The sequence below is a fragment of the Sturnira hondurensis genome, unplaced genomic scaffold (assembly GCF_014824575.4).
Source record: "Sturnira hondurensis isolate 20B ecotype Veracruz unplaced genomic scaffold, ASM1482457v3 Scaffold0018337, whole genome shotgun sequence".
Taxonomy (NCBI): Eukaryota; Metazoa; Chordata; class Mammalia; order Chiroptera; family Phyllostomidae; genus Sturnira; species Sturnira hondurensis.
The window spans coordinates 4,223,442-4,236,559 of record NW_028090968.1 but is presented as its reverse complement, the minus strand read 5'-3'; the positions used below and the strand labels follow the sequence as shown (position 1 = coordinate 4,236,559).

The 13,118-nt window shown below is 39.4% G+C and overlaps 1 non-coding gene across 1 annotated transcript; it reads left to right on the top strand.

Annotated features, from left to right (window-relative positions):
* The first annotated feature begins 4,976 nt into the window (after positions 1–4,976).
* On the top strand, positions 4,977–5,081 carry LOC119002949 (U6 spliceosomal RNA). Its single transcript, XR_005069843.1, has one exon. It is a non-coding gene; the product is annotated as a U6 spliceosomal RNA (small nuclear RNA).
* The last annotated feature ends 8,037 nt before the right edge of the window (positions 5,082–13,118 follow it).

The window sequence follows — 13,118 nt, the reverse complement described above, 5'->3', positions numbered from 1 at the left end:
TAATCTTTCTTTCTGCATCCACAGCTCCTAGTAGAATGTCTGGCACATAATAGGTGCTCAATAATCTTCTTTGCTAATTGTGGAGTAAAATTTGTTGTTGTTGCTGTTGAAGATATTGCAGGCATGGGTTTGTGGGACAGGTAAGTCTTGGAGTGGGGCTGGTATAAGAGAAGAAGGAGAATTTCCAGGTGTCTTTGTACCACCCAGCCCCATGGGATTCAGCCTCTTTAAGCTCCAGGACAATGTCTTTCCCAGCAGCACATTTATTCTCAGCATAGTTAATACCTAACATCACACACACAACATTAAGCATTTAAAGCTATTCTGACTTACATGGGTTCAGTTCTATTCAAATGCTGTATCAAGGACCTACTGTGTATGAGGTGACGGTGAAGATGAGAAAGTAACCCCATTTTAAGTGGTCAGTAGCCACATGTGGCTAGTGGCCACAACATTGAACAGTGCAGATGTACAATAGAACATTCCCATCATTCTAGATACATGTTATCTGTTAGACAACATATATCTAGACCTTTTGTACAACCCCAAGTTCTTAATGGGTTCAAGCTCAACTTCCTGTCTCTTCTTTATGGAATTGGTGACATGTAATCATTTCTCTCGTCTATGCGTGTCTATCAAGTCACCCACGATCTTTTCAGAGTTCCCCACTTTTTTCTCTATAGCACTTGTCATTATCTGTTTAGCTTTCTATGGCTGGTGTAACTAATTACCAGAAATTTAGTGGAGAAGAACGCAAATTTATTATTATGCAGTTTTGAAAGTCAGAAGTTTAAAGAGGTCTCAGCGGGCTAAAATCAAGGTTTTAGCAGGGCTGCTTTCCTTTTGGAGGCTCTATGGCAGAATTTGCTTTATTTCTTTTTTGTGTTTTCTGCCCTCTAGAGGCCATCTGCATTTCTTGGTTGGTCCCCCTCCTCCATCTTCAAATCTAGCATCCTCCTCTTCTGCATCTTTGTCCACTTTAAAGGCCCTTGTGGTTATACTGGGTTCACTTTGATAATTCAGGATAAACCCCCTTAATTTAGTAATCTTAATTCCATCTGTATTCCTCTTTGCCATGTAACATAACATAGTCAAAGTCTAAGAATTAGAATGTGGAGATCTTTGGGAGGTTATTATTCTGTATACCACACTACCTTTTGTTCTAGAAGAAAGCACAGCAAAAGAAATATAATTCATGTGTGTGCAGCATGAGTGGCAGGTGAGAGGCAAGGCTTTGTGATTTGGAAAGCAGTGCAGTGTTGACAGAGGAGAGCAGTGCAGTGTTGTCAAGTGTTGACAGTGTTGACAGTGTTGCTTTCTGGAGTCAGACTGCCTGGCTTTGGGTCTTATTGTGATCTTGGACAAACATCTCATAGCCTCAGTTTTCTCACCCGTGAATGGAAATAATGACAGGAGCCACCTCATATAGTCATGGTGAGGATCAGAAGAGATAATGTATGTTAAGACTTGGCAAATAGTAAACCCTCAAATGTCAGTTACCATTTGGAAGCTAAAAATGCATGATTTAAATGTGTTCTAGGTTTGAAAATAGCTCCAAATTCCATTTATGTTAAGAACCACATTCTGTTCCTCATTCCTGTGTGTGTGATGGTCCCTGGGAGCTGGGTGGTCACCTAATGCTGTGTGGAAAGAAGTCCTGCCTGTTCCAAAGGCCATGACAGGAGGCCAGGTGACCCCAAGAGCCTCCATTCCATCATATGCCATCATACATTTGGGACTTGAAAGTCAAGTGCATGTTGTAGGTCTACAAATCTAATAAAGATACTTTTGTCATCTTGAATGCAATAAAATGTGCTAGTGCTGATGTATTTTAGAAAGTTCTGGCCTCCCAGCCAAGATGGAGGCATAGGTAGATAGATACATTTTGCCTCCTTGCACAACCAAAAGAAGGACAACAATAAATTTAAAAACAAAAAATAACCAGAACTGCCAGAAAATCAAACTCTGTGGAAGTCTGACAACCAAGGAGTTAAAGAAGAAACATTCATCCAGACTGGTAGGAGGGGTGGAGATGGGCAGCTGGGGTGGAGAGGACTCACAGCAAGGTGGCAGCTGGTAGACTGGGTAAGGCAGTGGCTTGCAGACTGGGTGGTCCCACATTTGTGTGCAGATAAACTGGGAGGAACAACTGGTTAGTGAGACAGACTGCACAGGGTTCCAGCCCTGGGGGAATAAAGCATCAAAACCTCTGACTGAAAAAATCTGTGGGGGTTGAGGTGGCAGGAGAAACTCCCAGTCTCACAGGAAAGTTTATTGGAAAGACCCACAGGGTCCTAGAACATATACAAAACCACCTACTAGAGAATCAGCACCAGAAGGGCCCAATTTGCTTGTGGGTAGAGGAGGAAGTGAGTGAAAGCTGGCCAAGAGCTGAGCAAACAGCATTGTTTCCTCTCAGACCCCTCCACAACATACAGTGTCACAATGCAGTGACATGGGTTCCCCTGCCCTGGCAAATACCTAAGGCTCTACCCCTTACTACATAACAGGTGCACTTAGACAAAAAAATATGGCCCAAATAAAAGAACAGATCAAAGCTCCAGAAAAAAATACAACTAAATCATGAAGAGATAGCCAACCTATCAGATGCACAATTCAAAACACTGGTAATCAGGATACTCACAGAATTGGTTGAGTATGCTGGCAAAATAGAGGAAAGAGTGAAGGCTATATAAAGTCAAATAAAGGGAAATGCACAGGGAACCAACAGTGATGGGAAGAAAGCTGGGATTCACATCAATGGCTTGGACCAGAAGGAAGAAATAAACATTCAACCAGAACAGAATGAAGAAACAAGAATTCAGAAAAATGACAAGAGGCTTAGGAAACTCCAGGACAACTTTAAATATACCAACATCCACATAATAAGGGTGCCAGAAGGGGAAAAGGAAGAGCAAGAAATTGAAAATTTACTTGAACAAATAATGAAGGAAAACTTCTCCAATCTTGCAAAGGAAATAGACTTCCAGGAAATCCAGGAAGCTCAGAGAGTCCCAAAGAAGTTGGACCCAAGAAGGAGCACACCAACGCACATCATAATTACATTACCCAAGATTAAAATGAAGGAGAGAATCCTAGAAGCAGCAAGAGATAAGGGGACAGTCACCTACAAAGGAGTTCCCATTGCTGACATCAGCGGACTGTCAGCAGATTCCTCAAAAGAGACCTTACAGGCAAGAAGGGGCTGGAAAGAAGTATTCCAAGTCATGAAACCCAAAGACCTACATCCAAGATTGCTTTATCCAGCAAAGTTTTCATTTAGAATGGAAGGACAGATAAAGTGCTTCTCAGATAAGATAAAATTCAAGGAGTTCATCATCACTAAGCCCTTATTATGTGAAATATTAAAGGAACCTATCTAAGAAAAAGAAGAATATAAAAAATATGAACCATAAAATGACAACAAGCTAACAACTATCAACAACTGGACCCCCCCCCCCCCAAAAAAAACAAAAAAAATGAACTAAGCAAATAACCGGAACAGGAAAGATTCACAGAAATAGAGATCAGATGGAGGGTTATCAGCAGGGAGGGGGAGTGGGAGGAGGAGGGGGAGAATGAGGAAAAGGTACAGGGAATAAGAAGCATAAACGATAGGTACAAAATAGACAGAGGAAGTTAAGAATAGTATAGGAAATTTAGAAGCCATGGAACTTATATATATGACCCATGGGCATGACCTAGTGTAGGGGAGTGATGATGGGAAGTGTGGTACAGGGCAGGGGGGAATAAAGGAGGGAAATGGGACAACTGTAGCATAATCAATTAACTATATTTAAAAAAATCAAAAAGATAAAGAAGAAAATTTCTAGAATTTCTGAGTTATAAGGGAATTTATTTGAACCATTGTAATGATGCTTGAGTGTTCTCTACAATAGTCTGCTAAAATAGTCATCCCTGTTTAAGTGACCCAGGAATGGCAATTGCACTATCTTTTAAGTTAAAACAACAACAACAATAGAATAGGTAATACATGTACATGGTATTACATTTGAAGGGTCTGCAGATTCAGCAATGCAGTTTCCTTTTCCAGAGTGAACTACTAGCATTGGTTTCGTGTATGTCCTTCCAGCATATTCTATGCATTTGTACTCTATCTGTTGCTCTTGCACCATCCCCTGCAGCAGTACTAGCTTACCATACTTATCATTCTGTACCTATCCCCAACTCCTTGGTCAATTTTAAAAATATACCTTGGAGATTATTCTATATGGCTATGACAGCAGTCCAGTATAAGGACGTACCATAATCTGTCTTATTAATAATTTATTTATAAGGTTATCTGCACTGTTTTGCTTTGCAAGTAATACTGCAAGTAATCTTTGTATTTACAACATTTTACACAATCCAAGTATGACTGTAGGATAACTTTTTCTAGTGGAATTTCTTGGTCACATATGATTTGCATATTGAATTTTAAAAGTTAATGCCGGTGTCAGTGGAAAGTAAATTGGTACAGGCACTATGCAAAACAGTATGGAGGGGCTTCAAAAAATTGAAAGCAGAACTACTACACAATCTAGCAATTCCATTTCTGAGTAGATACCTGAAGGAAATAAAATCACTATATTGAAGAAATACCTGTGTTTGCATGTTCATTACAGCGTTATTTACAATAGCCAAGTCATGGAAACAACCTAAGTTCTATTGGTAAGCAAATGAATAAAGAAAAGGTGGTATGTATTAAATGGGATATTATTCAGCTACAAAAGAAGGAAATCCTGCCATTTATGACAACATGGATGGAACTCAAGGCTATTATGCTCAGTGAAATAAATCAGACAGAAGAAGACAAGTACCATAGGATCTCACTTATATGTGGAATTAAAGAAGAAGACACACTCACAGAAACAGAGTCAAATAGTGGTTTCCAGAAGCTGGGGAATGGTTGGAGGAAGTGAGGAAGTGTTGGTCAGATGGTACAGACTTCCAGTTTTAAGATGAACAAATTCTCTGCTCACTTAGACAGCCCATGTATTAAAATTGGAATGATACAGAGAAGATAACCATGACCCCTGTGTAAGGATGACAAGCAAATTTGTGCAGCATTCCATATTTTTAAAAAATGAACAAATTCTTGGGATCTAATATACAGCATGGTGACTATAGTTAACAATAATGTATTGTATGCTTTGAAGTTGCTAATAGTGTAGATGATCTTAAATGTTTTCACCACACACACACACAAAGTTGTAATTATATGAAGTGATGGATGTGGTAATTAACATTATTGTGGTAATAATTTTGCAATCTTACATGTATCAATTTAAAAAAGTTTGTGCCAAATTACTCTTCATAGTTTATCAATTTATCTTTCCACTAGCAATTGTGAGAAATATTTATTCAACCAAATACAACTGTGTCTCAATTGTTATCAAACATTTTGATTTTGGTCAAACAGAAATTAAAAATATGGTATTATAGTTTTAATTTACATTCATCTTACAAATAATGTAAGTGAGCATGTTATATGTTATGTTTAAGAGCCATTCATATTTTCTTTATAAATGAACACTTGGTCCATTTTTTCTATTGAGTTGTTAGTCTTTTTCTTATTGACTTACAGGGTTTATTTATTTTAAGGAAATGACCTTTTCTTGGGTTTACAGAAACATTTTCCTCAGTGTGTTATATCTTTTTAAACTTGTGGTTTTTAAAGGCAGAAATTGCTTATTTTATTTGTTTAAATATACTTTTGTTTAATATAGGGATTCTGAATTTTAGGTAGTCCTAAAGTTTTCTCTTTATCAAGATTTTATAATAAAATTTTCAACTTTTTTTTAGTATTTTAATGGTTCCATTATTTTATGTTTAAATCATGGGTCCATCTGGAATTTGTTTGAGTGCAAGGTGTGAAATAAGGATTAGACTTTCTGTGTCTCCAGATGGTGTCCCAGTTGTTGCCATTTATGGAGCAATCTGTCTTTCTCCCACTGATAGGCATGCAATGCCATCATATATTAGCATCATGTATGTATTTGAGTCTATTTCTAGATTTTGTCTTCTGTGATTCTCTACCATTCAGACTATATATTTGGCCTTTGGAGCTCTTCAATGCTCTTTGTCCCAAACACAAGAAAGGAAGTACCTATTCAGTTGACAAGATTCAAGGTTTTTATGTTGGTTCTATTTGGGACTAAACTCATGCTTGAGATGGTGACATTAGAAAGACAGGCATAAGTATCAGGAAATTCCTCCCCACTCTTAGGTGCATTCATATTCCTTCAGGATTCAGTGGTTTCAAATTGCCACATTGGAAAGATGAAAAAAAATGGGGTTTCCTCCTCTCTTGTGGGGAACTACTTGATGATAACCACTTGATACTGATGATTATAACTACCATTCTGGTTGTGATAGGCATCTTAAATAGGTTATTTCATTGATTCTTCCAACAACTGATAAATTAGCATATTATCCCCACATTACATAAGAAAGGAGTGAATGGAAATGGAACTTATGAGATAACACACACACAAATATCAGGTGTTAACTGTTTCCAAAGCCAGGACTCATATTCTGTAATACAGGATCTCTAGCACAATATAACCAATGAAATCTCACTTTTTTCACTTATTCACTCCATTAATTCATTCTACAATTACTTTTGAGCACTCGGTTGCTATTAACAGGAGTCAAGGGATAAACAGGCAGCATAAATGAATGAAGTTGTCCATTTGGTATACAACAGGAAGCGATGGAAGCATATGTCCTACCTGAGGTTGGCAGATGTCCCTCAGCCCAGACCATTGTTGAAAGGTGAGCTCAGTGTTGCTTGATATTCAGGTTCTCAATAAGAACCAGAAATTCAGATTTTTATGCGAAACCTCCCAATTTTTAGATGTCAACAAATTATAACAACAATCAGTATATGTTCTTTAAAACTCAATGCTTAATTCTAAAGGTTTCTTTATAGATGGTGAATTAAACAAATGGATATTTATTCAACAAAATATAACTCAGCAATGGAAGGGAATGAATTCCTGATACATGCCAATGCACAAAAATTTTTTGGAAGCTCTGTACTGAGCAGAACAAGCCAGATACAAAAAAGCACACATGGCATGCATCCATTTATTTGAAATTCTTGAACAAGCAAAATTAACCCACAACAAGGGCAGCTTTTGACTGGAAAGGGAATGAGGAAAATTTTAGGCATGGTAATAATATTCTGTGTTTGTAAGGGGTTGGGTTATAGTGATTCATGCACTTGTCAAAACCTAGTGAGTGTACACTTAAAAAGTATGTATTTCAATGTATGTGAACTGTATACCAAAAATATATGGATAAATATTGAACTCTAGTTAATGGGAACCATGTTGAAGTACTTAGGAAGAAGTACGCTGATGTCTGCAGTTGACTTTGAGATGAACTGCAAATAAGGTGGTTTAATGGATGGATAAGGAATGGATGGATAAGAGATATATAATACATCAAATTGAGTAAAATGTTAATAAATCAATGTTGCTGTGCACTTTTAAACTTTTACAATAAAATGTGAAAATTAGCAAAACAAAAAAACAACAAAAAACTGTATATGAGCTTAACACACACACATGCACACACTACACCATCAAGCTTCCCCACCATCCCATTACATGGTGTTGTCTCAGCAAGTTTATTATAACGACATTGTTCCTGCAGTTCTCCCATCTACCTCCATGGGGCTTGATTGATCTGGCATGGTTCAGTGAATGAAGGTATGAGAAAATCCATCACTTGTTGACATCATTAACATTTCTCCAACATGACCTCTCTGAGATGAAAGTGAGCATCCTTTTCATTAATCAAGGGGAAAGAAGGAAACCACTCTGGTGACACAGCTCTTTAGTTCCTTCTGCTAATCCATCTTGCCGCATCAGCAGTCTGTCTCCACACGGTGTTTAAATTCATAGGGGACAAAGATTAGCCCAGTGCAGTCCCTTCATTAAAGAACAGGGTTTAGGGAGTGTTTGCTGCTTTGCTGTTCCCTGTGTTGGTCAAGCATACACAGACTTCATTTACCAGCAGCATTTCTGAGCAAGTGGCTCTGCCTGGGTTGAATAGCCACTCTGTGCCCCTGGCTGTTGTCGGGATAATGGAGCAGAAGAACAGGAGTGCCTGAGTCTTGAAGGCGCCACTTGAATTGCAGGGAGATGGGAACAGGGGAGAATAGTTTTTTCTCTAAACACATTCTCTAAAGTGGCACCTTTTCAATATTTTAAAAGATAATTTGTCATCATAACAGCTGTTAAGATTGTGATGCATACAAATGAAACAAGGGTCAGTCTTGCAAACATGTGATTGATATATCAGAGGCCAAACCTTCAGATATTAGAGATTGTAGTCAAAAGGCAGAACCTTTTTATGGACATTTTTCCTTGCTAGTTGAATTATTTACTGGAATATCCACTCCCCTTCCCCAAAGGAAAATGCTCCTTCCTCCCTCAATGACATCATATTTTGACTTAATGTGGCCAATGAAATGTGTGCAGAAGTGATATGAGTCATTTCCAAGCAGAAGAGTTAAGAGCCATGTTCCCTTCCCTCTGTCAAGGCAATGTCCCAGATTGTGGCTGCAACAGCAGCCCAGGTCCCAGAAAGAACAGGTATGGAGCACAGCCATGGCCGGTCCTCATGGACACGTTAGATGGGAGAGACAAGAAGATTTTTTATTGTCCGGTCACTGAGCTTTGGGAGTCACTTTTGCTGTATCACAACCTAGCTCATCTCAACTGATTCACTCACCAACCAAGGAGTCTCCCACTTAAGTCCCATAGACAGATGTTTTTGACTTAAGACTTCTTCATAAAGCTTTTGCCTAGTTTTAAAACCATGAGACTTACATAGTATAAACTATCTTGGATAAAAACAAAGATAAGACAACTTAGGTGTGATTACATATTGGGAGGGTGGTTGCTAAGGAGCTAAGTGAAGAGATCATGTGGGCTCATGGAGATGGGCATTGCTGTTTGGGACAAGGAGGGCATGGAGCAGTGTAGACCAGTGGTCTAGGATTCTACAGACTGGGCTTCAGCCCTGGACCTACTCTTCACTAGCTCTGTGGCTTTGAAAAAAATCCTTGGCCTCTCTAGCCCTCTACCTACTAGCTGGGGTTGCTGTGAACTGTCATATGAAAGAGCAAGGTCAATGACAGGGCCTACCATCAGGGTTCATGTTGCTTTCCTTCTCTTCCTCCTTCCTCTCTTCCTCTTTTCCTTCTCCCATTGACCAGAATAATAATATGAAGGAATGGTGAGAGATTGTACACAGAGCGTGGACAAGACAGGGTGTGCCTGGAGATTGAGAGGACCCCATCCTGCCCCAGAGAGGGGCCTTGTGTTTGAAGTTTTTGGCAGACACATTTGGATGGCAGCTTTGCCACTTCCTGTCTGTCTTAATGTTTTTCAGTGTGCAGTCCAAAGCAACATTGAGTAAAGACACAGATCTCTCCTCAAAAATATTTTAAATACATAAAACAAAATAATTAGAATCACAAAGAAACTGATTTTTTTGTTTTTAAAAGTTTAAAAAAGTGTTTTATTGATTACATTATTACAGTTGTCCCATTTCCCTACTTTACTGCCCTCTGCCCTGTGCACCCCATCCCACCTGCATTTCCCACCTTTAGTTCATGTCCATGGGTCATATATATGAGTTCTTTGGTTTCTACATTTCCCATACTGTTCTTAACTTCCCACATCTATCTTCTACCTACCATTTATGCTACTCATTCTCCGTACCTTTTCCCCTCTTCTCCTCCCACTCCCCAGCTGATAACCCTCCATGTGATTTCCATTTCTGTGATTCTGTTCCTGTTCTAGTTGTTTGCTCAGTTTGTTTTTGTTTTAGGTTCAGTTATTAATAACTGTGAGCTTGTTGTCATTTTACTGTTCATATTTTTAATCTTCTTTTTCTTAGATAAGTCCCTTTAACATTTTATATAATAAGGGCTTGGTGATGATGAACTCTTTTAACTTGACCTTATCTGGAAAGTACTTTCTTTGCCCTTCCATTCTAAATGAAAGCTTTGCTGGATAGAGAAATCTTGGATGTAGGTCCTTGTTTTTCATGTCTTGGAATACTTGTTTCCAGCCCCTTCTTGCCTGCAGGGTCTCTTTTGAGAAATCAGTTGACAGTCTTATAGAAACTCCTTTGTAGGCAACTGTCTCCTTTTGTCTTGCTGCTTTTCAGATTCTCTCCTTATCTTTAATCTTGGGTAATGTAATTATGATATGCCTTGGTGTGTGCTTCCTTGAGTCCAACTTCTTTGGGACTCTCTGAGCTTCCTGGACTTCCTGGAGGTCTATTTCCTTTGCTGGATTGGAGAATTTTCCTTCATTATTTGTTCAAGTAAATTTTTAATTTCTTGCTCTTCTTCCTCTTCTCCTTCTGGAACCCCTATGATTTGGATGTTGGGATGTTTACAGATGTCCTGGAGATTCCTAAGCCTCTTGTCATTTTTCTGAATTCTTGTTTCTTCATTCTGTTCTGGTTGAGTGTTTTTTCTTCCTTCCTTCTGGTCCAAACCGTTGATTCAAGTCCTGGTTTCCTTCCCATCACTGTTGGTTTCCTGTACATTTTCCTTTATTTCACTTAGCATAGCTTTCATTTTTTCTTCTAACTTGTGGCCATATTCAACCAATTTTGTGAGCATCCCAATTAACGATGTTTTGAATTGTGCATTTGATAGGTTGGCTATCTCTTCATTGCTTAGTTATATTTTTACTGGAGCTTTGATCTGTTCTTTTATTTGGGCCATTTTTTTTTACCTACATGCTTGTTATGTAGTGAAGGGCGGAGCCTTAGTTGTTCACCAGGGCGGGGCAACCCAGTCACTGCGTTGTGACACAGTGTGTTGTAGAGGGGTCCAAGAGGAAACAATGGTGCTTGCTCCACTCTCTGCTGTATTTCAGTCACTTCTGCCTATTCCCCCAAGCAAACTGGGCCTTTCTGGTGCTGATACCTGTGTGGGTGGGGCTGTGTTTGTTCTAGGACCCACAAACTGTCCTGTGAGGCTGGGAGTTTCTCCTGCCACTCAGCCCCCACAGGTGTTTTCAATCGGTGGTTTGAGACTTTATTTCCCTGAGCTGGGACCCTGGGTTGCATGGTCTGTCTTGCTCCCCAATTCCAACTGGTTTATTTGCATGTGAATGTGGGACCATCTGGTCTGCTAGCTGCCTTGTGCGCCATGACCCTCCACAATCACCACCTGGCTGGGTCTGCTCACTGCCACCTTGCGCAGCGAGGGTCCACCAGCCCCGGCTTTGCCTCAAGCCCTGGCTTTGCCTGGAGCCCTCTCTGTTTGGCCTCCCAACTCTGCCCTTCCTACCGTCATACTAGTCTGGATGAATGTTTCTTCTTTAACTGTTTGGTTGTCAGACTTCCATACAGTCAATTTTCTGTCAGTTCTCGTCGTCTTTTGTTTTTAAATTGTTGTTGTCCTTTTTTTGATCGTGTGAGGAGGCACAGTGTGTCTACCCATGCCTCCATCTTGGCTGGAAATCCCAAAGAAACTGATTTTATCATTGGCAAGATATTAAAAATACAAATTTGTAATATAATAATACACTTTTTATTAGTGCATTAAATCACTAGATCTATTGGCAGAGCTAATATTACCCATGTTTCAGGGTTAGGCTGAACACAAATAATATTTTGTGGTGTCTATAACAATTATGATGTGATGGGAAAATATTCCTGGTGACAAAGTCACAATATATAAAGTAAGTAAGGAAATGGAAACTTTCAGCTGGAGGTTATTAAAGTTGTTCTCTAATTATTTCCCATTCAAGTTCATGGGCTCTCTAAATCTCTGAGGACACCATGAGTGTCTTTGGACCCCAGGTTAAGGGCTTTCCACTAGCTGGATCTTCTTGAGGCAGTCACATTGCTTCTCTGAGCCTCAACATCTTCATCTACAAAAAGGGTGTCTTGACCTTGATGACCTTTCTAAGCATGAGATTTGGTTATCCAAATGTGAGAAGCCCATCTTGGGGCCTAGATTCCCTGGACAATGGATTTTAAGAGATAGCAGCCAGGTATAGGGCTGGGAAACAAGAGAGTGGCATCAATGAACTGGAATTCTTCAGGAATTCCTGGCAGTTCAAAGCTAGATCATATATTTAGAGAAACAGCACTGGAATTCATCACCTAAAATGTATGGAAAAGGATATCTAATTTTAAGGGCTGCTTATTTTATACTTGTATTATTTACTTTAATTTCATAATAACCCTATGATATAGGTTCTGTTACTCTTCCCATTTTATAGATGGAGAAACTGAGGCTCAACAGGTTCAGGTGCTTTGCCTAAGATCACACAGCCAGAGAATGATAGAGCCAAGATATCTGGCTGTTTTGCTTCAAAGCCCACAATGTTGTCTATTGCACTCCCCAGGTAGTTAATCATTGCATTTATTCATATTCAGGAAGAAATTTTTTTTAACTCCTGCTAGAATCTGCAGCCTTAAGGAATGAGAATAAAAACTGTTCTGGCACCACTTCTGAGTTTGGGAAAAGCTTAAGCTGCACCACTCAACTTTAAGAAGAGCAGTGTAGGCAGCAGTTGCCTGGCTATGGGGGCTGTCAGGGGAACCTAAGCTAGTCTATTTGAGAATATCTGAGTTTGAACACAACTACCTCACTGTTTCTGTTCATCTCTTTCCTGAACACCATTTTCCCTAAAAATACACTTTGACATTATGCACAAACACTGAAGGGACATTTATTTGGCCCTGACCTTTGTAGGTTCCTGCTAAAAGAGAGTCAGTGATACACACGTGGGACTGAATTATTTATAGGCCCAAGGGGAAATCAGAGTTGCTTTTATTTCTATTGAAAGTGTATTAGAAGGCCAGAGAACACCAAATTAGCATTGGCTGCTCACAAAGGGACTCCAGCTAGACTCGAGGGTGTTTATTAAAGTTGGGGTTCTCTCCATGGTTGGGCCTTTAAAAATCCTCATAAACTTGGGCTGTTGTTCCTTTCCAATGCTTTGTCAGGGGACAAAGGCTCTGCACCCTTTTTGACAGAAGCTACCAGGAAGAGAATGGAGACATATAGAGTGCCTGAGAACTTAGGCACCCATGAGGCTGTCATTTATGCATAGATTTAATGAGTC